Source organism: Arachis hypogaea, chromosome 6 (genome assembly GCF_003086295.3).
Source record: "Arachis hypogaea cultivar Tifrunner chromosome 6, arahy.Tifrunner.gnm2.J5K5, whole genome shotgun sequence".
NCBI classification, from domain to species: domain Eukaryota; kingdom Viridiplantae; phylum Streptophyta; class Magnoliopsida; order Fabales; family Fabaceae; genus Arachis; species Arachis hypogaea.
Window position 1 is genome coordinate 66,185,044 of NC_092041.1, and position 26,284 is coordinate 66,211,327.

The following is a 26,284-nucleotide window of genomic DNA, read 5'->3' on the forward strand; positions in this document are numbered from 1 at the left end:
GAGCTTTACACATGAATAGGCCTTTTCTAGAGTTAAACGCCAGCTTGGATGCCAGTTTGGGCGTTTAACTCCAGTTCTGGTGCCATTTTCGGCGTTTTACGCCAGAAAAGAGACTCTGGCTGGCGTTTAACGCCAGTTTGGGCCATCAAATTTTGCACAAAGTATGGACTATTATATATTGCTGGAAATCCCAAGATGTTAGCTTTTCTTCCCAATTGAGAACGCGCTAATTGGACTTTTGTAGCTCTATTAAAACGCGTTTGAGTTCAGGGAGGTAAGAATCCAACAACATCTGCAGTCCTTTCTCAGCCTCTAAATCAGATTTTTGCTCAGGTCCCTCAATTTTAGCCATAAAATACCTAAAATTACAGAAAAACACACAAACTCATAGTAAAGTCCAAAATTGTGATTTTTGCATAAAAACTAATAAAAATTATTAAAAAGTAACTAAAACATACATAAAACTATGTAAAAACAATGCCAAAAAGCGTATAAATTATCCGCTCATTAGTGCGCGTTAGCCACGCGTATGTGTTGATGCGTTTTGTGCTCCTTGCACAAAACCAGCACGTTACCATCACAACTCTCTGGAATTTATACCACGCACCTACATCAATACAGCGATGCGTACGCGTTGGCCAGGCGCACGCGTGGGAGTGTAAAAATTGTGAGTGATGCAGGCATGTCAACCTTGATTGCGCGTCAGAGTACGTTTTACCATAAAAGTTTTACTAAGTTTAAAATGCTGCAGGATTACATTTTCAAACCCCAAACTTTTGATGGGCATAACTTTTTTTGTTTCAAATCATTTTCCACCCGTTCTTCGAACGGCATAAACATATCGGATCCAATTTTATTTCTAAACACATTTGATACAAATCGGAGATCCGGAGACCATGTTATGCTTCGTCAAAGTAGACCAAAATCACAACTTTGATAAAAACCAACAAAACTAAATTTACAACACAAACCAATTTCAAACTTTTTCAAAACCAACCAAAACTTACCAAAATCAACCTCAAGCCTCCTCAACTCATATTTTTCAACATTCTCATTAAATTCACAATCCATCAATCCACCATTTTGACCAATCTCAATCATATAACTTAATTTCAAACAAAATACCATATCATATATTTCATTCCACATCTCACGTTCTAACAATACCAATTCTATCAACCCTTAATACAACTCACATGCATTATCAACAGAGACATCAATTCCTTCCTCAAAACCAATAACCACATAATCCATACAATCCATTGTAACCAAATAACAACAATCAGAATTCCATTCAATTTCATATGACATCACACAATACACACATCACTTACCTTCCTTACTTCTTTCTGGCCTCCGACCCAAGATTCACGGCCTCCGGTTCAAATTCACAATTTAAATGCATATTCCACAAACTAATATTCATTACCCAATTCATCAAATTCTCAACACACCAAACATACAAATTCATACAACTCTCAACCCAATCATTAATTTACATTACATATCAACTGTACATATTAGTACCAACCATTTACACAATTGAAACTTAATCCTAAGGGCATATAGCCTAGGAATTCTCATCATACCACACGGTACTTAAATGAAACTTAAACTATACCTCTTGTAGCCAAAATAATTGAGCTTCTTCTTGGAAGTCTCCACCAACCGTTAGCTCCAAGCCTCACCAAAGCCCCACAAGCAATATCAATCTTCCAATTGTGCACCAAAATCACCCAATACTCTAACATAATCAATTTTCACACTTATAACCAACCTAACATTCATGAAATTGATAAATCATAAGGGTTAGAGGGTTCCTTACCTTAACCCACAAAATTGGTTTATGGTGGCTCTTGATATGGGTAGAAAGGTGATGGTTCTTGATATGGACAGAGAGGTGGTGGTTCTTGGTATGAATATGGAGATGGTGGTTCTTGATAGTTGGGAGATGGAGTACTAAAGTTTCTTTGGTTTTGACTTTGCCAACCAAAATTCGGATAGTTCCTCCATCCATAATATATATGAATCACTACTTAAGCATGAGTAATAATCCATGTGATCTCTCTCTATTAGTTTTTCTTAGCAGAAAACACCAAACAGAATTAAACGCACCACGTGGTAAACAGGCAAGTAAAGAAGAAAGAACATAAAGAAAATAAAAATAAATAAAAAATAAAAATAAAATAAAATATAAAAGAAAATGAAAATAAAAGAAAAATAAAATAAAGAAAATAAACACAATAATTAAGAAAATAAAATAACTAATAAGCAAAAAGGAGTATCAAATTCAAACTCAATAAGTAAAATAACTAGGAAGAATAAAAACAACTAAGGGGACACCAAACTTAATTTCAGAAATTAAGAGAAAAAATTTAAATAAAATAAATTAAAATATTTTTTTATTTTTAGAGAAATAAGTTAAATGAAATTAATGCAAAAGCGCCTAATCTAAGAAATCAAACAAGTAGTAGTTGTTAATCACAGTCAATCCTCGGCAACGGCGCCAAAAGCTTGGTGTAGAATTTATAACCACAAACTAACCAGCAAGTGCACCGGGTCATACCAAGTAGTACCTCAAGTGAATGAGGGTCAATCCCACGAGGATTGATGGATCAAGCAACAATGATTGAGTGATTCGCTTAGTTAGACAAACAGAAAATGGTGTTTTAAGGGTTCAAAAGTATAAACAGTAAATTCAGAAGATCAGAAAGCAAGCAAAAAATTGATAAGAATAATATATGGAGAAAACAGTTAAGGTTTCAGAGATATCTATCTTCCGGATTTACTTTTCTTACTAACTATTTTAATCATGCAAGATCCAATTAATGTCAGACTATATGTGACTAAACCCTAATTCTTTAGACCTTTTTAGTCTCTTCTAACCTTCATTAACCGCCAATTTCTTGGTCACTTAATTCCAATTAGAGGATGAAGTTCAATTCTAGTTTTTATGCCACAGAAACCGTAATTACCCAAATATAAGGGGATTATATGTCACGTATCCCGTTAAGTCCAGATAATTAGAAATTTAGGAGAAATTGTTTTCAAGCTATTGTTCAAGTAAAGAGCTTTTCCAAGTTATACAAAAACTCAATTAGAACAAGGGTCGTATCTCTGTTCCACCCAAATTCATAAGGTAAAGAATGAAAATAATTCTTGAAATAGAAATCAATACATGAATTAAAAAAGAAAAATAATAGTATCAATCCATACAACAGACAAAGCTCCTAACCTTAACAGTGGAGGTTTTGTTGCTCATGGTTAAGAGAAAAACAAGGATTCTAAAAAACTGTAAATTACGGAATGAGGTAGAAGAGAAGAGAAGAGCCCGAAGGGCTGATTCTTTTTCCTTTTATATCTAATCCTAATTAATGTAAATTATACTTCCTAAAACTCAATAATATCTTTTCTTATTTGTAATTAAAATAAGAATTTTAATCAGAATAAAAACAGAATAGAATCTTCGATGCCATCATAAACTCGGATGTGGGGACCATGGCTTTCTCTAGAAGTGGCGCCTAACTTGAGACTCAAGTTAGGCATCGGGGAGGCAGCACCAATTTGGAGTGTTTTGTGTTTGGCTCCTAACATGAGAAATCTCAAGTTAGGCACAGCCTTGGCAGCATCCTTTTCACGCTTTCCCTTTGTCCTGGCACCTAACTTGAGATTTCTCAAGTTAGGCGCCACCTTGGCTGCTTTCGATAAATGAATGAAGTTGATCTTGTTGCCTAACTTGGGAAACCTCAAGTTAGGCGCCACCCTTGCAGAATTAATGGAAGAGAAGTATGGACTATCATATTTCGTTGGAAAGCTCTGAATGTTAGCTTTCCAACGCCACTAGAATCACGTCAATTGGATCTTTGTAGCTTGAGTTATTTAGGTTAGAGTGCAGAGAGGTTAGAGTTGACAACATCATTCACTTCCTTCTCCTTTTTTACAGAAACTCCATCAAATCTATCCGAATGCTACCTGAAATAAGCAAAATTACACACGACTCAAAGTAGCATCCACGGTGGCTAAAAGATAATTGATTCTTGATTAAACTCAACAATTTGAATGCAAATTCACTCGGAAAATATAGGAAAGATGCTCGCGCATAACAATACCAAACTTGAACTGTTGCTTGTCCTCAAGCAACGAAAACTAACATAGGCTCAGGATGTGAATTTGAATGAGAGTTTGAGTTTAATTAAGCTCATGTCTCTTCTTGAAGTGGGGTTTATCTATTGCAATACTAAATAGTTTTGGCATCTCACTCTCCTTTGAATCAGAAGAATGTCACTGTCATTCGGAATTAGAATCCGGACAATATTATGAATTCTCTAAACTTTTAAACTTCAGTTTAATCCTTGAACACCACAAATTTCTTTTTAATTCTTTTTTCCTTGGTGCTTTGCACTTTGAGCCTAGCCGTGATTTTAAATATTTTGTATCAAGTTTTACTTGACACAAGAACACCACAAGCACTTAACTGAGGAACTATCTTTAAGTTCTGATTTTTCTTTCAGTTGCTCCCAGACAGTGGTGCTCAAAGCCTTTATCATACTCTGTTAAATGCATTTGATCTCGACTCTTAGTGCTCTATCTCAATGATTACTTGACACATTCACACCACAAGTACATGACTAGGGAAACAACTCTTTGAGCTTTTAATCATGTCTGACCTCCCTAGTCATTGATCCTGAGAGTCTTGGACCTTGATTTTTTTGTTTCTTTTGTTGTTTCTTTTGCTTCAAGGATCAAGCTTTCACTAACTTCAGAGAATTCATAATAGTTCTCTAAATTCATGTTCCTTACACATCAACATCCTTTTATTCAAATTCAGATATGCACGGTTCATGTTATGTATTCAGAATCATAGAGAACACCACCATATTTAACTAAATAAGATTATTCTTTATTATAGACTCTAGTTCTCATGCAATACATCTTTTTCTTCTTTTCTTTTTATATTTAAGCTCAGTGAGCAGTACATGAGACTCAATTTCTCATGCAATAACATCACTTCTTTTCTTTTCTTTTTAGATTCAAGCTCAGTGAGCGGTACATGAGAGAATTTTTTTAACTAAAAGCAAACAACATAATGAAATTAAATCTAAGAACTGAAAGTACTAAAGATCATGCAGGCAATCAAAGCAACAAAAAATAGAAGACAATAAAATAAGAACGGAAGGGAAAATAGAATGAAAATGACTTAACCACCTCAGTTATGTTGGTGGCTATCTCATTCTTCAGGCTGTGCTCCTCTATGAAGATGATTCACCTTCCTTTGGTGCCATTAAAATAAATAGAAAGCCCACAAGTGAAGAGATAACACCAAACTTAAAATTTTGCTTGTCTTCAAGCAAAGAAAAACTCCAGGGTGTCAAAAATTCCTTTTAATTGCTCTTGTTCCTGTTCTAATCACTTTGCATGACCAAAACACATGTAAAACATGAAAAGTTATAAAAAAATTTGAGATAAAGTAATTTAAAAATAGAACTAAAATAACTATAATGATAAAATCAAAATAACTATAAAATTAAAACTAAAGCAGCTGCAAAACCCAGGATACTAGTAGTTGGGTTGCCTCTCAACAAGTGCTTTTTTAATGTCATTAGCTTGACACTTGATTGTTGAATTTTCTTCCTCTTCTTCTAGTTGGTTAAAAGAAATGTCTCCAAGGGGAGAGAGGTGAAAATTAGTGCCCCCTGATATAAATTCCTCCTAACAAGCTTTCTTTTATTGTGGTTAGCTTGATTCACCTTGCTTGTTGGGATAGAGGTTGGATTGGTTTTTGCTGACCTTCTCTTTTTCATGGATACTTTCTTCTGTTTCTTGGTCACAATCCCCATTTCAGTGCTTTCCTTGGTCGCCTTCACTTCTTTGATTTCAAAATTTGGGTGTTGTGTGATGGTTGGAGTGTACCCTTCATCAAGAATTTCTTAAATTGGTAGTTCAATAAACTCACCCTCTATGCCACTCTCTGCTTCATTAGGACCAATGAAAGCATATTCAAATGTTGGGGGAGAAGACTTCAATTCAAATGTAGGTAGTGCATTCAGATTTTTCTTCTCAGAAGCTTGCATGCATAGAATTATAGGGACTTCTATGGCTTCCTCCGGAATTATTGGAATGTGCAAGCATGGACTGTGCATGGCTTCCTTCTTTGTTTGTGTATCTTCCTCCTTTGTTTGTGCATCTTCCTCCTTTGTTTTTGCATCTTCCTCATTTAATTTTTCATCTTCTTCTTCTTCCATGTGTGAGGGTGGAGAGTTCTCTAATTCACTGGAGTATGAACTCCTTTGATTGATTTTCTCACTTTCTTCCATAGGATCTTGCGTTGTATCTCTTGGAAAGAAATTTGCTTGTTCCTCTTCCTGGGGCTTGATAATCAACTTCATATATTTCTCTATATTTTTGACACTCATCCTTATATCATGTATGAATTCTTTCATGAGAAGCTCAAGAGATGATGGTTCTTGATAAGAGTAAAAAGAGGATGGTTCTTGGTATGAATAGGGAGATGGTAGCTCTTGATATGGGTAGGAAGATGATGGTTCTTGATATGGATAGAGAGGTGGTGGTTCTTGGTATGAATATGGAGTTGGTAATTTTTTATAGTTGAAACATGGATCACTGAAGTTTCTTTGGTTTTGACTTTGCCAACCAAAATTTGGATAGTTCCTCCATCTACAATAATATGAATCACTACTTTGGTGTGAGTAGTAACCCATGTGATCTCTCTCCATTATTTTTTCCTTAGCACAACACACCAAACAGAATTAAATGCACCATGTGGTAAATAGGCAAGCAAAGAAGAAAGAACATAAAGAAAAATAAAAATAAATAAAAATAAATAAAAAAAATAAAATAGAAAAGAAAACAAAAATAAAAGAAAAATAAAATAAAGAAAATAAACTGAATAATTAAGAAAATAAAATAACTAATAAGGAAAAAGGAGTATAAAATTCAAACTCAATAAGTAAAATAACTAGGAAGAATAAAAACAACTAAGGGGACACCAAACTTAATTTCAGAAATTAAGAGAAAAAATTTAAATAAAATAAATCAAAATATTTTTTTTAGAGAAATAAGTTAAATGAACTTAAAGCAAAAACACCTAATCTAAGAAATAAAAAAACCAGTAGTTGTCAATCAGAGTCAATCCCCGGCAACGGCGCCAAAAACTTGGTGCGGAATTTATAACCACAAACTAACCGGCAACTACACCGGGTCGTACCAAGTAGTACCTCAAGTGAATGAAGGTCGATCCCACGAGGAATGATAGATCAAGCAACAATGAATGAGTGATTGGCTTAGTTAGACAAACAGAAAATGGTGTTTTGAGGGTTTAAAAGAATTAATAGTAAATTCAGAAGATTAGAAAGCAAGCAGTAAATTGATAAGAATAATATATGGAGAAAACAGTTAAGGTTTTAGAGATATCTATCTTTTTGATTGGTTTTTCTTACAAACTATTTTAATCATGCAAGATACAATTCATGACAAACTATATGTGACTAAACCCTAATTCCTTAGACCTTTTTAGTCTCCTCTAACCTTCATCAACCGCCAATTCCTTGGTCACTTAATTCCAATTAGAGGGTGAAGTTCAATTATAGTTTTTATGCCACAGAAACCCATATTACACAAATATAAGAGGATTATATGTCATGTATCCCGTTAAGTCCAGATAATTAGAAATTTAGGAGAAATTATTTTCAAACTATTGTTCAAGTAAAGAGCTTTTCCAAGTTATATAAGAACTCAATTAGAATAAGGGTCATACTTCCGTTTCACCTAAATTCATAAGATAAAGAACAAAAAACAATTTTTGAAATAGAAATAAATAGATGAATTAAAATAGAAAAATAATAGTATCAATCCATACAATAGACAGAGCTCCTAACCTTAATAGTGGAGGTTTAGTTGCTCATGGTTCAGAGAGAAAATAAGGATTCTGAAAAACTGTAAATTGCGGAATGAGGTTGAAGAGAAGAGAAGAGCCCGAAGGGCTGATATCTAATCCAAATTAATGTAAATTATATTTCTTAAAACTCCATATTATTTTTTCGTATTTGTAATTAAAATTAGAGTTTTAATCAGAATAAAAACAGAATAAAATCTTCGGTGTAATCATAAACTCAGACATGGGCACCATGACTTTATCTAGGAGTGGGGACCATGCCATCATATTTCCCCCTCAAGTTAGGCGTGGGGTAGGAAGCAGCAATTTGGAGTGTTTTGCATGTTGCTGCGCCTAACTTGAGGGAGGATTGTGCCTAACTTGAAGTGAGCCAAACCACCTGTGCGTGTTGATGTTGTGTTTGGTGCCTAACTTGAGAAACAGCCTTAGCCACATCCTTTTCACACTTTTTGTTTGTCCTGGCTCTCAAGTTAGGCACCACCTTGTCTGCTTTGGATAAATGAATGAAGTTGATCTTGGCGCCTAACTTGAGAAACCTCAAGTTAGGCATCACCCTTGCAGGATTAATGGAAGAGAAGTATAAAGTATCATATATCGTTGGAAAGCTCTAAAATTTAGCTTTCCAAAGCCACTAAAATCAGATCAATTGGACCTCTGTAGCTTGAGTTATTTGGGTTAGACTATAGAGTGGTCAGGGTTAACAACATCATTCCCTTCCTTCTCTTTTTCTACAGAAACTTCATCAAATCCATCCGAATGCTACCTGAAATAAACAGAATTGCACACGACTCGAAGTAGCATCCATAGTGGCTAAAAGATAATTGATTCTTGATTAAACGCAACAATTTGGATGCAAATTCACTAGAAAAAGGTAGGAAAGATGCTCACGCATCAACACAAACATCACTTACCTTCCTTACCTCTTTCCGGCCTCCGGCCCAAGATTCACGGCCTCCGGCCTAAATTCATAATTTAAATGCATATTCCACAAATTAATATTCATTATCCAATTCATCAAATTCTCAACACACCAAAATACAAATTCACACAATTCTCAACCTAATCATGAATTTACATTACATATCAACTATATATATTAGTACCAACTATTTACACAATCCAAACTTAATCCTAGGGGCATCTAGCCTAGGAATTCTCATCACACCATACGATAATTAAATAAAACTTAAACCGTATCTCTTGTAGCCAAAATAATTGAGCTTTTTCTTGGAAGTCTCCACCAACCCTTAGCTCCAAGCCTTGCTAAAGCCCCACAAGCAATATCAATCTTCCAATTGTGCACCAAAATCACCCAACACTCTAACATAATCAATTTTCACACTTATAATCAACCTAGGGTTCATGAAATTGTTAAATCACAAGGGTTAGAGGGTTCCTTATCTTAACCCACGAAATTGGTTAATGGAACTCACCAATGGCTCATACTAGAGCACTCATAAACAACCAAATCATAAAATTACTCAATACCCATAGCCAAACTCAAATTTAAGGAGAAAAATAAAAACTGGGTAGAGGGCAGTAGAATACTCACTACAAAACCTAGATAGAATTGTAGAGGATGAGAAGAGCGACACGTGGCCATAAACTGCTCATTAATCAGAGTTCCAAATCAAAAGTTATGGTGATTTGAAGTTTGATGGAGTTAGGATTTTCTCTCTTCTTCCTCTCTTCTCCATTACAGCACCCCACACCCTTTCTTTAGGGTTATATGAGCTGAAATGCTCATAATTAATGTTTATATATGTTAGGTCTTGGGCCCAAGTGGGCCCAGTTCACTTGTTTTAGTCCGTTCATCCAACTTTGGGCCAAAACCTTTAAGATTAGAGTTTTAAATCATATTTTAAATATTTCTAGCTTCCCAAATTATAATTTCTCATTTCTTAACCTTATTTACTTATAATTAATTTATTCATCTGCAGTACCGGATAGATCTCAGTCGGTATTGTTGGCCAAATTTCCAGTGCGCAGTTTTACAAAGAAAATTGTGTTTTCTGACTCAGAAAAATTCACTGAGTCCAAATATCATATTTAAATTATCAAATTCCGATTGCTAAATTTTCTAACCATATTCGCTCCTATTTAATTTATTATTTAATTGATTACAGTTTGACCGGATTTTACATTCGACCCCCAACACAAATTTTCGCCCTCGAAAATTCCATCCGCCACCAAGAGTACGTGAGCGTAGTCTACCTTTATATCCAACACATAGTAGTCCCAAGGTCTTTTTACCCTGCGCGCTTCCGTTGCCGCGCTCTGATTCCTTTATCTGTGAGGATCTTGATCATTCGTCCAACGCCGACCAACATCCTCGTTCATTACTTTCATAATCTCATCAACTCGCATCTTATTAAATCTCAAATCATGTCATCAATAATGCCACCATCATCATTAATCATAGTCATCATCCCACATCACTATAATCAACCAAAAATCATTAGCATACCCTAATCATACTCCATCACTATCCTCTCCCTCTGTCAAGCCAATTACCACTAATCACAGCTCAACTCCAAGCATAACCTCCAGACTTACTTTCTTATTCCCAAACCCTCGAATTTATATATAAATTTCTATTTTAAAGTCTTTGACTAATTAATCAAAACTCCCTTCATTTTTAGAAATCAAATGAGTTTGAAATAACAAGTTAACAAAATCATAAGAATCCGATTTTCTTTAATAATCTATAAAAGCATTCGAAACATATCTCTTTTGTTAAAGTTACTCAAATAAAAAATTATTTTCAAAACCATAACCAACACTCTTTCAAATTCTTGGGAAAACTTCGACAACACCTCCCTTAAAAATTGGAGTTTGCCACCGGTCACGGGTCCCCTCCTTTCAACCTCAACTCAATCAAAACCAACATTTCATATCAACGTTTCCAAATCTATCATTTAGGACCATTACTTATCTATTTAAATCAAAGTAAACTAAAAGTCACGGATTCAATGCGTTTCGCCAAAAATCCAGAAATCAACCAATTAAATAACAAACATAACATATCAATCTCAAGAGAAAATTGTTTACATCACAGGCATTTATCCATTTGTATTAATCTGCTAAACTTATCAGGTATTCAAAGCCCAAAGCATTTTTGTTTAAAGCAAATCCCTAATCGGACCATCCGGTTTGGTTCTAAGTCTAATACTAAGCTCGACATTCCCAGTTTTATTGTAAATATGGTATTATAAAATCATGCATTGTCCTTTAAGCATGATTATTGCAATTACCTCAATCTTACTCTCGTAATCGGCCTACATCCTGACTCCCTCCTTGTTGGAAATTTCTTGATACATGCCCTGGTAACTCGCACTTGTAACATACACCTAACCCCAATCGGCACGACCTATTTGGGTGATGACTTCTACATCTCTGACAGCTAGAAACATCTGAAGTAGCCGTTGTCTGTTTTCCCTAACTGTTCCCTTGGGACTCCTCATTCGTTGCAAAGTTATTTCGTCTTTGGGGAAAGTATTGTGTGTATCCTCTCTCCTTAAACTCTCGAACCCTTGGTGCGAATCCTTGGTTGTGCTCCCTATGACTTCCTTTCTCTGTAGCCACCTTTTTCACACACTCTTTAGCAACTCTCCTCTTAAGACTCAATCACAACCTCTTAATAATCCTTGATCCCCATACTTACATTACCTAATCGTTCAAACCTATAACATCAGTTTTCTAACAATAGTCATTATCCCATTCCTACACATTTGCTCGAATCCAAAATATATCAATGCTATTTACAAGTCTTCTCTCTGCTCAATCACCAAGATCCAATTGACTCAAGCCAAGTTAAACCAATCATTTTCAATCATTCGCCTCTGAGTATGTCACTCAGCAATTCCAAAACCAACACATATTACTCATACCACTGTCGAAATTCCTATCTCGGCGTGCTTTCACCGGTTCATTCTTGGGAATTCCTCCCCGATTACTTTATTCATGTCCATTAGACATCATTTGGGTCTTGTCCACATTAGCCAAGCGATATCGAGGTGATCAGACTCAATATCTCAAGTTAAGTGCTTCAAACTACCAAAGGTACACTCAAGGAATTCATGCTAGATGTATCGGTTAGATACCTTAACTCTTACCTCTTTTCAGCCTCCGGCCTAAGATTCACGGCCTCTGGCCCAAATTAACAATTTAAATGCATATTCCAAAAACTAATATTCATTACCCAATTCATCAAATTCTCAACACACCAAACATACAAATTCACATAATTCTCAACCCAATCATTAATTTACATTACATATCAACTATACATATTAGTACCAACCATTTACACAATCCAAACTTAATCCTAGGAGCATCTAGCCTAGAAATTCTCATCACACCATACGGTACTTAAATGAAACTTAAACCGTACCTCTTGTAGCCAAAATAATTGAGCTTCTTCTTGGAAGTCTCCACCAACCCTTAGCTCCAAACCTCACCAAAGCCCCACAAGCAATATAAATCTTCCAATTGTACACCAAAATCACCTAATACTCTAACATAATCAATTTTCACACTTATAATCAACCTAGGGTTCATGAAATTGATAAATCACAAGGGTTAGAGGGTTTCTTACCTTAACTCAAAAAATTGGTTGATGGAACTCACAAACGGCTCATACTAGAGCACTCTTAAACAACCAAAATCATAAAATTACTGAACACCCATAGCCAAACTCGAGTTTAAGGAGAGAAATGAAAACTAGGCAGAGGAAAGTGGAATACTCACCACAAAACTTAGATAGAATTATAGAGGATGAGAAGAGCGATGCGTGGCTGCAAACATCTCATCAATCGGAGTTGCAGATCAAAAGTTATGGTGATTTGAAGTTTGATGGAGTTAGGATTTTCTCTCTTCTTCCTCTCTTCTCCATTTCAGCGCCCCACACCTTTTCTTTAGAGTTAACGAGCTGAAATGCTCATAACTAATATTTATATATGTTGGGTCTTGGGCCACTTGGGCCCGGTTCACTTGTTTTAGTCCGTTGGCCCAACTTTGGGCCGAAACCTTTAAGATTAGAGTTTTAAATCGTATTTTAAATATTTCTTGCTTCCCAAATTATAATTTCTCATTTCTTAACCTTAATCACTTATAATTAATTTATTCAACTACAGTACTGGATAGATCTCAGCTGGTATTGCCGTCAAATTTTCATTGCGCAGTTTTACGCAGAAAACTCTATTTTTCGACTCAGAAAAATTTACTGAGTCCAAATATCATATTTAAATTATCAATTTCTGATTGATAAATTTTCTAACCATATTCACTCCTATTTAATTTATTATTTAATTAATTACGGTTTGACTGGGTTTTACACCACCAGCTCGATTATACATCTCTTAGATGGCTAATCCACGACCTCGTTGAGGACTTTTCAAGACAACAGTTCAGCCGAGGTATGTGGAGATTAGGGGCTTTGTGATAAAGGCTAGAACCCAAAGGCGCAACATTCTCTGATTCGGAAGATCCGACCTTATCTGTGGCATTTTGAGTAGGATCATTAAGGAGAATGGACTGCAAGAGCTTCACCCTCAATCAGAATGGATCTGCACTAACCCTGGGGTTCAGATTTGGAGGAGATTGGCGACGGTGACCGTACGGCATTGATCACATACAGTATGCCATAGAAAAAATCTTTCACAATTGAAGAAGACAGTAAGAGCAGAGTTAATCCAAAAGGATAAAGCATGTCTAAGCCTTAACCATCTTCTTATCGTTGCAAACAGGTCAAGATAGTTTAGATCTCACAAATCCAACAATTCTTCTATCCGCCTGACTAAGATTTACAAGATAACCATAGCTTGCTTCAAACCACAATCCTCGTGGGATCGACCCTGACTCGCTCAGGTAGTACTTGGACGACCCAATGTACCTGCTGGTACAGTTGTATGAAGTGTGGGGATTCGTGTAACCAAGTTTTTGATGTTGTTGCCGGGGATTGTTCGAGTTTAGACAACTGACGGATTATCTTGTCGCTTAGATTAGGTATTGTCTTTTATTTTGTTAGCTTCTTTTATTTTCTTCTTTTTTTTCAAAAAAATGAAAAAAATTTCAAAAACCTTTTCTTTTCTTTGTTCAATCTTTGTTTTTGGTTTGGGTCTTTTATTTTTGTTCTTGTTGAATTTTTCAAATTTTTTGTAGTCTTTTTCAAAATTAGTGTCTTTTGTTTAAGTCTTGAGTCAATCTTCAAGTTTGGTGTCTTCTTGTATCTTTTCTTTATAATTTTCGAAAATTGTGTCTTTGATTTTCAAAATTTTTAAAGTTTGGTGTCCTTTGCATGTTCTTGTTTTCTTTGAATTCTTTGAATTTTGTTTTTGGTGTTTTTCTTGATCTTCAAAATGTTCTTATTTTTCTTTTTGTTTTGATCTTAAAATTTTTAAGTTTGGTGTCTCTTTGTGTTTTTCCTTCTAATTTTCGCATAGTAGGTGTTTTAGATCTAAAAAAATTTAAGTTTGGTGTCTTTTAGTTGTTTTTCTCTTTCGTCATTAATTCAAAAAATAAAAAATATCTTTTCTATTTTTATTTTAATTAAATTTTCGAAAATTTTAGTTGAAAATTTAGATTTTAATTTCAAAATTTTTATCTTATCTTAGTTTTAAATTTCAAATTAAATCTTTTCAAAATGATATCTTTTTCAAAAATCATATCTTTTTTAAAAATCTTATCTTATCTTATTTCAAATATAATTTTAAAAAAAAAATTAAAAATTCATATTTCAAATTTTAAATTTAAATCTTTTTAATTTTAAAACTTATCCTTTCTCAACTTCCTTATCGTATATCTTATCTTTTCTATCTTATCTTCTTTTAAATTTTAAAATTAAATCTTTTTCAAATCTTTTTAATTCTTATCTCATATTGTTGACTTTTTCAATTATTTTTAAATTCAAATATTTTCTATCTTATCTTATTTTCAAATTTTTTTCAATTAATCACTTATCTTCTCTCTCTTTTTTTTTTTCAAAATTTATTAACCAATTTTCAAATCTTTTTAATTAATTAACCTTTATTTTCTCGAATTTAAAAAATTAAAACAAAAACAAAATTTTTTAGTTCTTGTTTATCTTTTCTACTTCTAATTCTTCTCCTCTCTACCTTTTTTATTCGAATTCTTCTTCTCCTTTTTCTATATTCACTCTTCTTTCTCTTCTTAGTCACATCTCACTGGGAGTCCTCTGTTCTTGAACAAAGAGCTCCCATTCTTCTTCTCTCTTGGTTTCTTCTTTTCTCATTTATGACCAGTAACAGGGATAAATAATCTCTCTTTGATCTTGATCCTAAACCTGAAAGGACTTTAAGGAGGAACTTACAACAAGTTAAAGCACAAGACTCTGGAAGAGACCTTTCAGAAAATTTTGAACAAGAAGCTGAAGACATGGCCAAACATAAAGGAGAGGCAAGAAAGGTTCTTGGAGACTTTACAATGCTTACCTTTGACTTTTATGGCAGAAACATCTCTGTACCTGCCATTAGAGCTATCAATTTTGAGCTTAAGCCACAATTAGTCTCTCTTCTGCCGCAGAATTGCAAGTTCTATGGACTTCCACTGGAAGATCCACATTAGTTCTTAGCTGAATTCTTGCAAATCTGTGATACTATTAAGACAAATGGAGTGAATCTTGAGGTCTACAAACTTATGCTCTTTCCCTTTGCTGTAAGAGACAGAGCTAGATATGGTTAGATTCTCTACCAAAAGAGAGCCTAGACTCTTGGGATAAGCTGGTCAATGCTTTCTTGGCTAAATTCTTTCCCCATCAAATGATGACCAAAATCAGAGTGGAAGTTCAAACCTTCAGACAAAGAGAAGGTGAATCCCTCTATGAAGATTGGGAAAGATACAAGCAACTGGTCAAGAGGTGTCCTCCTGACATGCTCTCTGAATGGTCTATCATAGGAATTTTCTATGATGGTTTGTCTGAAATGTCCAAAATATCATTGGACAGCTCTGCAGGTGGATCACTCCACTTGAAGAAGACACCTGCAGAAGCAAGAGAATTCATTGAGATGGTTGCAAATAACCAATTCATGTACACCTCTAAGAGAAATCCTGTGAACAATGAGATCTCTCAGAAGAAAAAAGTTCTTGAAGTTGATACTCTGAATGCCATATTGGCTCAGAATAAGATCTTAACCCAGTAGGTCAATATGATCTCTCAACATTTGACTGGAATGTAAGCTGCAGCTGGCAACACCCATGAAGCTTCTTCTGAAGTAGAAGCTTATGATCCTGAGCAACCCACCATGGAGGAGGTGAATTACATGGGAGAACCATATGAAAACACCTACAATCCCTCATGGAGGAACCATTCTAACTTTTAAGTGAAGGATCAATAGAAGCCTCAGCAAGGCTTTAATAATAACCAAAGTGGAAAGAACCATAATAGGTTCAAGAACAGACCACCATTCCCATCTGCTCAGGAAAATATGGAGACCCCTAAGCAGAGCCTTTCTGACTTAGTCACTCTGGTCTCCAACCTCTCTAAGGCTACTCATAGTTTCATAACTGAAACAAGGTCCTCCATTAGAAATTTGGAGGTACAAGTTTGTCAACTGAGCAAGAGGATCCCTGAGACTCCTCTTGACACTCTTCCTAGTAACACTGAAGTAACCCAAGAGAAGAGTACAAGACCATCACCACTGAGGATGAGGCCAAATTTGGAGAGACTGGAAAGGCATTGAAGGCCAGTGAGGAAGCCCTCACTGGGTGTTCAACGCCCAAAATGGCCAAGAGCCTGGCACTGAATGCCAGTGAATAAGCCCTCACTAGGCGTTCAACGCCCATCCTGGCACCAGAGCTGGCGTTGAACGCCAGTGAGGAACTTCTTACTAGGCGTTCAACACCTAAACAGGCAGGGAAGCTGCCGTTGAACGCCAGCCAGGATACCCCTGATGGGTGTTCAACACCTAAAATGGTAAGGGAACTGGCGTTTAATGCCAGTAAGGGTATACAGCATGGGCGTTTAGCACCCAAACAGCCATCAGAGCTAAGGCTAAACATCAGCAAAGGCACACCCTCTGAGTGCTCAATACCTACTCTAGAAATCTCTATCCAAGAACTAAAGGAAGCCAAGGCTCATATAGAGACCATAGAGGTTCCATTGCATGCACTCCTACAATGCATGAGTTCTGATGAACACTCATCCTCTGATGAGGATGAGGACACTAGGGAAGAGCAAGTTGCTCAGTACCTAGGAGCTCTTATGAAGCGAATGCCAAGCTATTTGGTACAAAGCCTTTGGGGGAAGAACCTCCACTGCTTTCCAAAGAACTCAATGCTTTGGTTTAGCAGAAGCTACCTCAGAAGGTTTTAGATCCTGGACGCTTCCTGATTCCTTGCACCATAGACACCATTACCTTTGAGAAGGCTCTCTGTGACCTAGGATCAAGCATAAACCTCATGTCACTCTCTATGATGTTGATGTTGAGAATCTTTGAGGTACAAGCTGCAAACATCTCACTGGAGATGGCAGACAAGTCAATGAAGAAATCATATGGCATAGTAGCGGATGTATTGGTGAAAGTTGAAGATCACTACATCCATGCAAACTTCATAGTCTTGGACATAGGAAAGGATGAGGATGATTCTATCATCCTCGGAAGACCTTTCCTAGCTACTGCAAATGCCATGATTAATGTCACAAAAGGAGAAATAGTTTTCCACTAGGAGAGGACTATATCTTGTTCAAGATGTCCAATCCCAATTCTTCCTCTGATAAAAAAGAGACAATGGTGTAACACCTAGTGTTTCAATCATCTCTTTCAATACAGAGCTTTACTAAGCCCAGACATCAATTCTAAGTTTGGTGTTGGTCAGCCATTAACAAGCACTAAGAAAGGTACTAGGAAGAAAGTACCTAAAGGCTGAAGGGACAAGAAAGTCCCCACTGAAGGCCTCTCACCTGGCATGAGAGTTATCTTCACCAAGAAACCAGTCATATCACATATAGTGAGTCGTATCCTATCTCTAGAGCATGTGGAGCTCATTCATGAGAAGACAGGAAGAAAGTTCACTGTAAGGGGCGAAATTCTGAGCCCATACTCACCTCCGTATGGAGCTAACCATCAAGCTAGTGACGTTAAAGAAGCGCTTGTTGGGAGGCAACCAAACCTTAATTAATTATTTCTATTTCTTTTAATTTTATTTTATTTTTCTTTAAAGTTTTAGATTCATGATCATATGCATCAGTCAAAATAGAGACAGAAAAATTCAGCAGTAAAAATAGAACACTCTGGATGGAGTGTTGCTAGCGTTGAACGCCAGCCATGGAGCAGACACTGGGCGTTCAAACGCCAGTGCAGAGGGCAGGGAATCTGAATTCCCTAGCCTCTCAAGACCAGTAGGTCCCACATCATCTTTACCTACCCCACTTATTCTCTCTCCTTTTCACATATCCCCATACACTTTTCCCTAAAAACCTTAGCCCAATCACATCCATATCACTTCTCCAAACCATCATAACTCCCACCAACCCCCACCCACTTCAAAATCAAATTTCCCATCCATTTACCCCACTCATGACCGAACCTAACCCTAGCCCACTCCTATAAATACCCCTCATTCTAATCCTTCATAAACACACCTCTCATACACCACAAAACGTCCCTTGGCCGAAATCACTCTCTCCCTCTATCTTCTTCTGTTTTCTTATTCTTCTACTCCATTATTCTCTTTTCTTTATTTTTTCTCGAGGACGAGCAACGTTTTAAGTTTGGTGTTGGAAACCTAGCTTTTTTGTTTCCATTACCACTTATGGCACACAAGGTTGGAGAATCCTCTAGAAAGAAGAAAGGAAAGGCAGTAGCCGCCACCTCTGAATAATGGGAGATAGAGAGATTCATCACCAAAGCCCACCAAGATCACTTCTATGAAGTAGTGGCAGAGAACAAGGTGATCCCTGAGGTCCTCTTCAGGCTCAAGAAGAATGAGTATCCGGAAATTCGAAGAGAGATTCGGAGAAGAGGTTGGGAAGTCCTAACCAATCCCAACGAAGAGGTTGGGATATTAATGGTGCAAGAGTTCTATGCTAATGCATGGGTTACTAAAAACCATGACACTAGTGTGAACCCAAATCGAAAGAATTGGAGCACCATGGTCCGAGGGAGAATCTTAGATTCTAGCCTGGAAAGTGTGAGGTTGGTGTTCAACTTGCCTTTGATGCAAGGGGATCCTCGTCCTTACACTAGAAGAGTCAACTTTGATCAGAGACTGGATCAAGTACTCTCAAACATTTGTGTGGAAGGAGCACAGTGGAAAAGGGATTCCCAAGACAAGCCTACTCAACTAAAAAGGCTTAATCTTAAGCCTGTAGCTAGAGGATGGTTGGAATTCATCCAACACTCTATCATCCCCACTAGCAATAGGTCAAAAGTGACCTTTGACAGAGCTATCGTGATTCATTGCATCATGATTGGAAGTGAGGTGGAAGTGCATGAGGTGATTCCTCAAGAACTATACAAGATAGCTGAGAAGCCTTCCACCAAAGCAAGGTTGGCATTCCCACACCTCATCTGTCATCTATGCAATTCAGCTGAAATTGTTATAGAGGGAGATATCTTCATTGAGGAGGACAAGCCCATCACTAAGAAGAGGATGGAGCAAACTAGAGAGCCTGCACATGAGCCTATGCAACAGCCTCAGCATGAAATCCCTTAGATGCCTCAAGGGATGTATTTTCTTCCTCAAAGCTATTGGGATGAAGAGCATTCCACCATCCTCAATGAAATTAGAGAACATCAAAGGGCTATGAGGGAAGAACAACAAAGACAAAGGAGTGACATTGAAGAGATCAAGCACTACATTGGATCCTCAAGGAGGAGCACTAGCCGCCACCATTAAAGGTGGATTCGTTCTCTTAATACCCTTTCCTTTCGTTGTTTTTCTGTTATCTGTTTGTTTTATTGTCTGTTCTCTTGTTCTTACTGCATGATCATTTGCATTTATGTCTTAAAGTATTAAAATATTTCATATATCTCTCACCTTGCTTAAAAAGAAAATTTTATTTGAAAAGAATTGAGATATACATGAATTTCACGTTTACAATAAGAATAGTTCAATTATCTTGATGTGGTGGCATTGTTTTTGTTTTCTGAATGTATAAATGAAAAGTGCATATTTAAAGTTAGAATTTTAGAATGTTGGATCTTGAAAAAATGATGATGAAAGTGAAGTATTAGTGGTAATCTGAAAAAACCAAAAATTGATTCTTGAAGCAAGAAACACTACAAGAAAAACACCTATTCAGCCACATTTTTTTAAGCTACATTTGAAAAGCGTAGCCTATTCTAGAAATAGACTACGCTTTTTCGCATGGTGCTCTTTTATAAGAGAAAAGGAAACACTATTGAGGCATCAATTTAAAAGCGTCTCCTTAGATATTTTAAATATCACTTATAAAGCGTAGCCAAATCTAAAAAACTATGGGTATATTTTTAGACCAAAGGGAACACTTTTAAAAAGTAACCCATTTGTTAAATTTTGGGTATGCTTTAGAAGTGTCTCCTAATATTAAAATACCAAATAAACACCGAAGTGAAATTTTGTTTGCCTTCGATCACCTCCACTCCCTCACACGCAATACACACCCTCATCCTCACTCAACACACACGAAGAAATCAGAAAGCTAAGGGGGAGAACAGGAAGAAGAAGAGAGGAGAGGGAAGGAAGGAGAGAACAACGGCGGCTAACTGGCTAGGGCTTTGCCGTCGTCGTCGTCGAATGCCAGTGAGAGAGAAGAGCTCGAGGAAGAGAAAACGCAATGGAGGAGAGAAGAAAGGGGTGCTCCGTCGTCGCTGAAGCTCCACCGCCGCTGCTAGGGCTTTTTGCCGTCGCCGTTCTGCCACCGCCAGGCTGATGTACCGCCGCCGAGGATCTCGAAGGGATGTCTCGCTGCCGTTATACTCTGTCGCCGTGCTGCCGTCGACTGGAGCTCGCCGCTGAGCTGCTGCACCGTCTCCAAGCCGTTGCGTCACTGCTCATCTCTTCTTCACCGTCGCCGCTCATCACCATGGTCATATCCTCTGTCACCAAGTAAGTATTCTCTGTTCTGTATCCTCTCTTTCAATTGGTTTTGTGAATTTTTCGGGGTTTTGGGTTCTAATTTTAGGTTTTCAATTAGTTTAGTATCTTAAGGAAAAATTAGTGAAAAGAACAGGTTTCACACTGAAATATTCTGATTTATGTCTTGGTTCATACGCATTCCTTGAACATAGTGGTTGCTTTCAATTTCCAGCTTCAAGCTATATTCCTCTCTGATGCCTTTTTTGGTTATGTTTTCTTTGCTTTGGGTGTTTTACATGGAAATTTGATTACCAATTTAAATTCTTCTTAATCATATAAACCAGGAATTCATCTGAAAACTAAAGAATTAAGCTGTGTTTTTCTGTATACAAACAAGATTTAATCGGTTATTTATCTGATTGATTATTGTTTTTATTTTTATGTTGGTTATGGTGTACAGATATAAAATCAGGACATGGAAGTGGACATATTGAGCAGACTAAACCACCTAAATCTTATTTCCTTGATTGGCTCCTGTGCAGAGAAACCATTTTTCTGCTTCGCTTTATTTTGTCAGTGCATAAACCTCTTAATTTAACATTACGCATTCACATGATACTCAGTTCGGGGAACACACAACTTTTACTTTATCAAAAGAAAGAATAATAATAACACCAGAAAAGGAAATCTTTTCTAAACTATGCATGCAACCCTTCTTGTTATTATTGGTATCAATTATGAACCAATAGTGATTTATCATCATCAATCAAATGATTTATCATTATTTTGTTTAATTTTGGATGTTAGTTTATTTATTGAAGATTATTTTTTGGCCAGTAGTGTAATGGAAACAAAGCTCAATTGCTGTGAAGAATGTGCCTCAAATTATGAAAAGAAATCTCAATTTCTCAGACCAGGCCACAAGAAAACGTTACCTTTATGGCTTCAGCCTCATACCACCGAAACAAATCATCAGAAGGTATTAGTTAAACAAACAAATAAATTAAGTTTAGTGATCAGTGATGGCTTATGAATAATAATTGAATGTATTAAATTTCAGGATGAATTAACCAGTTGAAAAGGAAATGGAATAGGCTATGCCAGTGTCTTCACCAAACCAAACAAGAAGCTCAGGATTATTGGAGCAACAACAATAGTTGGAATGCAAAGTCCTACACTTTTAACAATAATTCATCAAGTTCTGTGTCTTTTACAGATAAACCAACACCAATACATAACTCCAATCTTGTACCTAGATTCAGACGTCAAAATTCTTGCACCATTGAGTTCAATTTCAGCGATAAAAGGCAAGCAACAACAGAACCAGTCTTAGGTTCCATGGAATTATTGGAAGGTAAAGAAGTAATAAAGACTACTCTTGCTCTTGGGAATGGTGGTTCTGGTTCAGGTAGTGAAACGGTGGTGGTGGAAAATATAACCAATAGAACACTGCGAAGAACTCATTTTTGAAACATATCGCTTTTTTGAATCCAGTTTTCCAAGATTGTTTAACTAATTTGTTGTTACAACTAACAGACCAGAAAACTCACTCTACAAAGTCTCTAGGTTAATTTTAATTTTGTTGTTTGGATTTTGTTTGAATTTAATTTTTTTTCCATGTGCTTTGATGTGAGAATGCAGACAGTAATTTGGGTTTTACTGAGATTTGATTAATAGTATCATAACAAGTTGGGGTTGGGGTTGAGTTCCCATTAGATATAAGTTACATAACTCTACCGTGTGAAGTGCTACTTCATAAATCATAATCATTCTTAAGCTTATTATGCTGTATGTATCTGATTCATGTGCAAAAAAGTAGCTTAACTGTCCATTCATACCTCAATTATATTCAATTGCATGTCATTATTCCATTATATCTTTTCTATTATTCAAAGGTAATAAATCATAGAACTGTTACAATAATGTAAAAACATGAATTATGCGGAGTACCTGGAGAAATATTTTTTATTTTATTAGGTGAAAAATTAACTTCTTATCATGATTAATTTGTGAAATTTTGATAATATTTCTGATATTTATTTTTTCATTGCTGGCTTTTTTATTTTTTTCCCTAAATTTTTTGTATACTGGATATGGAAGGGAGCCTTGGAGCAATGATTTAAGTTTCTCCAAGTCATTTCTAGGTCACGGGCTCAAGCTGTGTAATTAGTCACTACCACTTGCATTGAGTTATGTGTTTCTTGGTTCACCGTCGCCGCTCATTACCGCGCTCACCAAGTAAGAATTCTGTGCCTCATTTTCTTCTTCTCGCTCATTCTCTCGCTCTCTCTCACTCGCCCTCTCTGTGAAGTGTCAAAGAAACTGTGTGCTCTCTCCCGACTGCTTCTCTGCTTTGCTGTGAAGCATCAAGGTTTCCGATGAGTCAAAGCATCGATCCCTAACAAGCGAGGTAAGCACCCGATGATGATGATGGTTCTGTGAAATTTGGGAGGTTTTGGGTTTTTATTTTAGGGTTTTTAATTGGGGGTTTTAGCTTCTGTATTCTGCGTTGTTTATTTGTGCACTGCCAGATCAAACTAAAATCACCAATGTAAATTTCACCATGTGTCAGCTAAATTATTATTCTTATTTTTGTTATTATTGTTATTGTTGATTTTTTCTTGTTTAAATTTCACTTTTAAAGAGAGCAGAGTATTCTCAAGAGAGGATTATTCTTATGCTTTTAAATTGCTTTGTTGATTGAATCAATAACTTGAAGTACCTGTAAATTTTAAGATGGATTTTGGGAACCCAAGCTTGATTTGAGACATATGCAGTGATTGCAGTCAATTGAGTGTTTCAATTTCTGCTGAAATGGGAGAATATATATTGTAGAATTTAGATGGACATTTTCATATGGTAATATTATTTATGCAGCTAATTTATTATTTACCCTTATTTGATTACACTATTTAAATTTCAATTTATATCACTAAAGCAATGTTGCAAACCCTTGGTTATCATTTGCCTTTGGATAAGTTTATATTGCCATTTAGTTATAGTAAGTAGCCCAATTATTGGGTTTGAATTGCTAGTCTAGTTTTATTGAAAACTATAGATGAAATTACTGAATCGGCTATCTTTTTTTTTTCAATGTTGAACAGAGAGTAATAGAAGGGGAATCGTCTAGTTCCATTGAGAAGCATTTAGTTTCTGTTGAGGCAAGATTAGAAATTTCACTTCCTTTCTTGACAAAGTTATAGTGGAAACAAATGCTGTCAGCCTTGATTAAAATTGTTCTTCACACCTATTTCAAGCTGGTTTCTTTTCTGATTATGAATTGAATAGTAAAAAAAAAAAATTCTGCAGTTTCATTTTTGTTTTCTGTGTCTGTTGTGCAGGTTGGCAATTCGCTATTTCGATTTATTAAAGGTAAAGGGTAAAGCTAGTTTTAAGTTTATGTTTGTCTTTTCCTACTACATTGCTTTGCCAACTTGAAGTAGATAAACTTAAGTTCAAGGGTGAGTAATTAGTTATGAGAACGATCATATACACTTTGCTGCTAGGGAAATTAAATACCTTAGGATAGTATATATCATATATATAGATGTATAGATATAGAATCAAAGTATATATTTTTGGTTGTCCTAGTGTCTTGAAATCGTGGGCTCCAAAGTATATATTCCTAGCCTCTTAACACTTATTGATTTGTTAAGTAGCCTTCTAAATGAAATTGTAATTATTTTTTGCCCTTTGGTTAAGAATTAGTAGCTGCTGAAATCTAATGGCGTGATTATTAAATAGTTCTACTTTATTTCATTTTATACTCATTTATTGCTATGTAATTTTTTTATTTATTTGTTTTGGTCTTTGGTTTGTTTCTTCAAACTTGATGAAATTAAAATCATTAAGGGAACTTATAATATTTTTTGCTGGTTTTGGTCCAAAAATTCTAATGTGAAATTGGTTCTTGTAGCACTGCCATTACTTCTAGCTTTTCGTTTTCAAATTCATTTATATATATTGAAGTTTTGTTTCTGATTCAATTTTTCACCTATGTAGTCAATTCATGAACACAGAAAAAAGATTGATAATTCTTATGGATTCTGGCAGCAAAAATATTAGATGGTAAGAAAAAATTTCTGCTCAATCTTACTACTAATGTATGTGCCTTCTTTATCTTTGGTAGTACGTTATTTTAGAAACTTATTAAAGAAATTAAATACTAATAATAGAATCTATCATGAAGAGGAAATAGTTACATTTTAAAAGAAAATTTCCAAAATTTTGATGTGAATTTTTTTCTCTTTTAACCTTTTTGGCAGGGCATGGATTATAGGAAGTCCTAATGGTGAAGACAGAATTGCTCCACTACTTGTGTTGAGCTCCTCTTTCAAAAAAAAAAAATTGGTGAAGATAGAATTGACGTAGGATATAATATTTTAGTTTTTAGTAGAGTATTAGTAGTAAATTCTAAGTGGTCTCATATTTATTTTGATATAGCTATGCTTAACTTAGTGTGAGATGTATGAATATTAATACTTTTGGATCATTATAAATATATTTTATTTACAGATAATTTTAATTATATAAAGAAATTATTTAGTATAATTATGTATTTATTTTTATTTTATAATATTTAACTCATTTAATTAAAAATGCAGAATTATTATACATGTAATTATATTACTAAATATTATGTTGTATTAATAATTAGTAGAATATATATATATATATATATATATATATATATATATATATATATATATATATATATATATCCAAAAAAAATGAGACCTAAGGCTACACTTATATAAGTAGCTATAGTATAAAAAAAATGATGGACCTAAGGCTACACTTATATAAGTAGCTATAGTATAAAAAAAATGATGGACCTAAGGTTACACTTATAAAAAGTAGCTATGGTATACAATGTGGCTACGCTTTACAGGTGATGCAGTAGCGTTGAAAATTGTAGCCTATTCTGGCAAAAATGGAAGCTGAAAAGCGTAGTCTTTGGTCCTGGACAGCATCACTTGAAAAACGCACCCTATTCCCAAATGCCAAAAGCGTAGCCGTTGGTGCAGAAAAGTATAGCCTTTGAGAATAGGCAATAGGAATCACCCCAAAAAGCGTAGCCGTAGCCCAAAAAGCGTAGCCGTAGCCTAAGGCATCATTTTTTTTAATTTTGGCTACACTTTTCAAGTGTACCTGAATAGGTGTTTTTCTTGTGGTGAAAAAGTAGCAAAAAGAAAAAGAAAAAGCATGTTGCAATAAAAGAAAAAAATATATGCATGCAAGCGAAAAAAAATGAAAAAAAAAGGCAAAGCAGAAAAAGCCAATAACCCTTTAAAGCAAAAGGCAAGGGTAAAAGGATCTAAGGCTTTGAGCATCAATGGTTAGGAGGGCCCAAAG

General features: G+C 35.5%; 1 long non-coding RNA gene across 4 annotated transcripts; it reads left to right on the plus strand.

Moving 5' to 3' along the window:
* The first annotated feature begins 20,400 nt into the window (after positions 1–20,400).
* On the plus strand, positions 20,401–25,480 carry LOC112696661 (uncharacterized). 4 transcript variants are annotated; one of them, XR_011862347.1, is made up of 10 exons: positions 20,401–20,959; positions 21,390–21,501; positions 21,767–21,908; positions 21,990–22,283; positions 23,030–23,167; positions 23,241–23,339; positions 24,034–24,090; positions 24,271–24,301; positions 24,932–24,997; positions 25,195–25,480. It is a non-coding gene; the product is annotated as an uncharacterized lncRNA (long non-coding RNA). The 4 variants fall into 4 exon arrangements; XR_011862346.1 differs by having other exon boundaries at positions 21,770–21,908; XR_011862348.1 differs by lacking the exon at positions 21,390–21,501 and having other exon boundaries at positions 20,409–20,959; positions 21,770–21,908.
* The last annotated feature ends 804 nt before the right edge of the window (positions 25,481–26,284 follow it).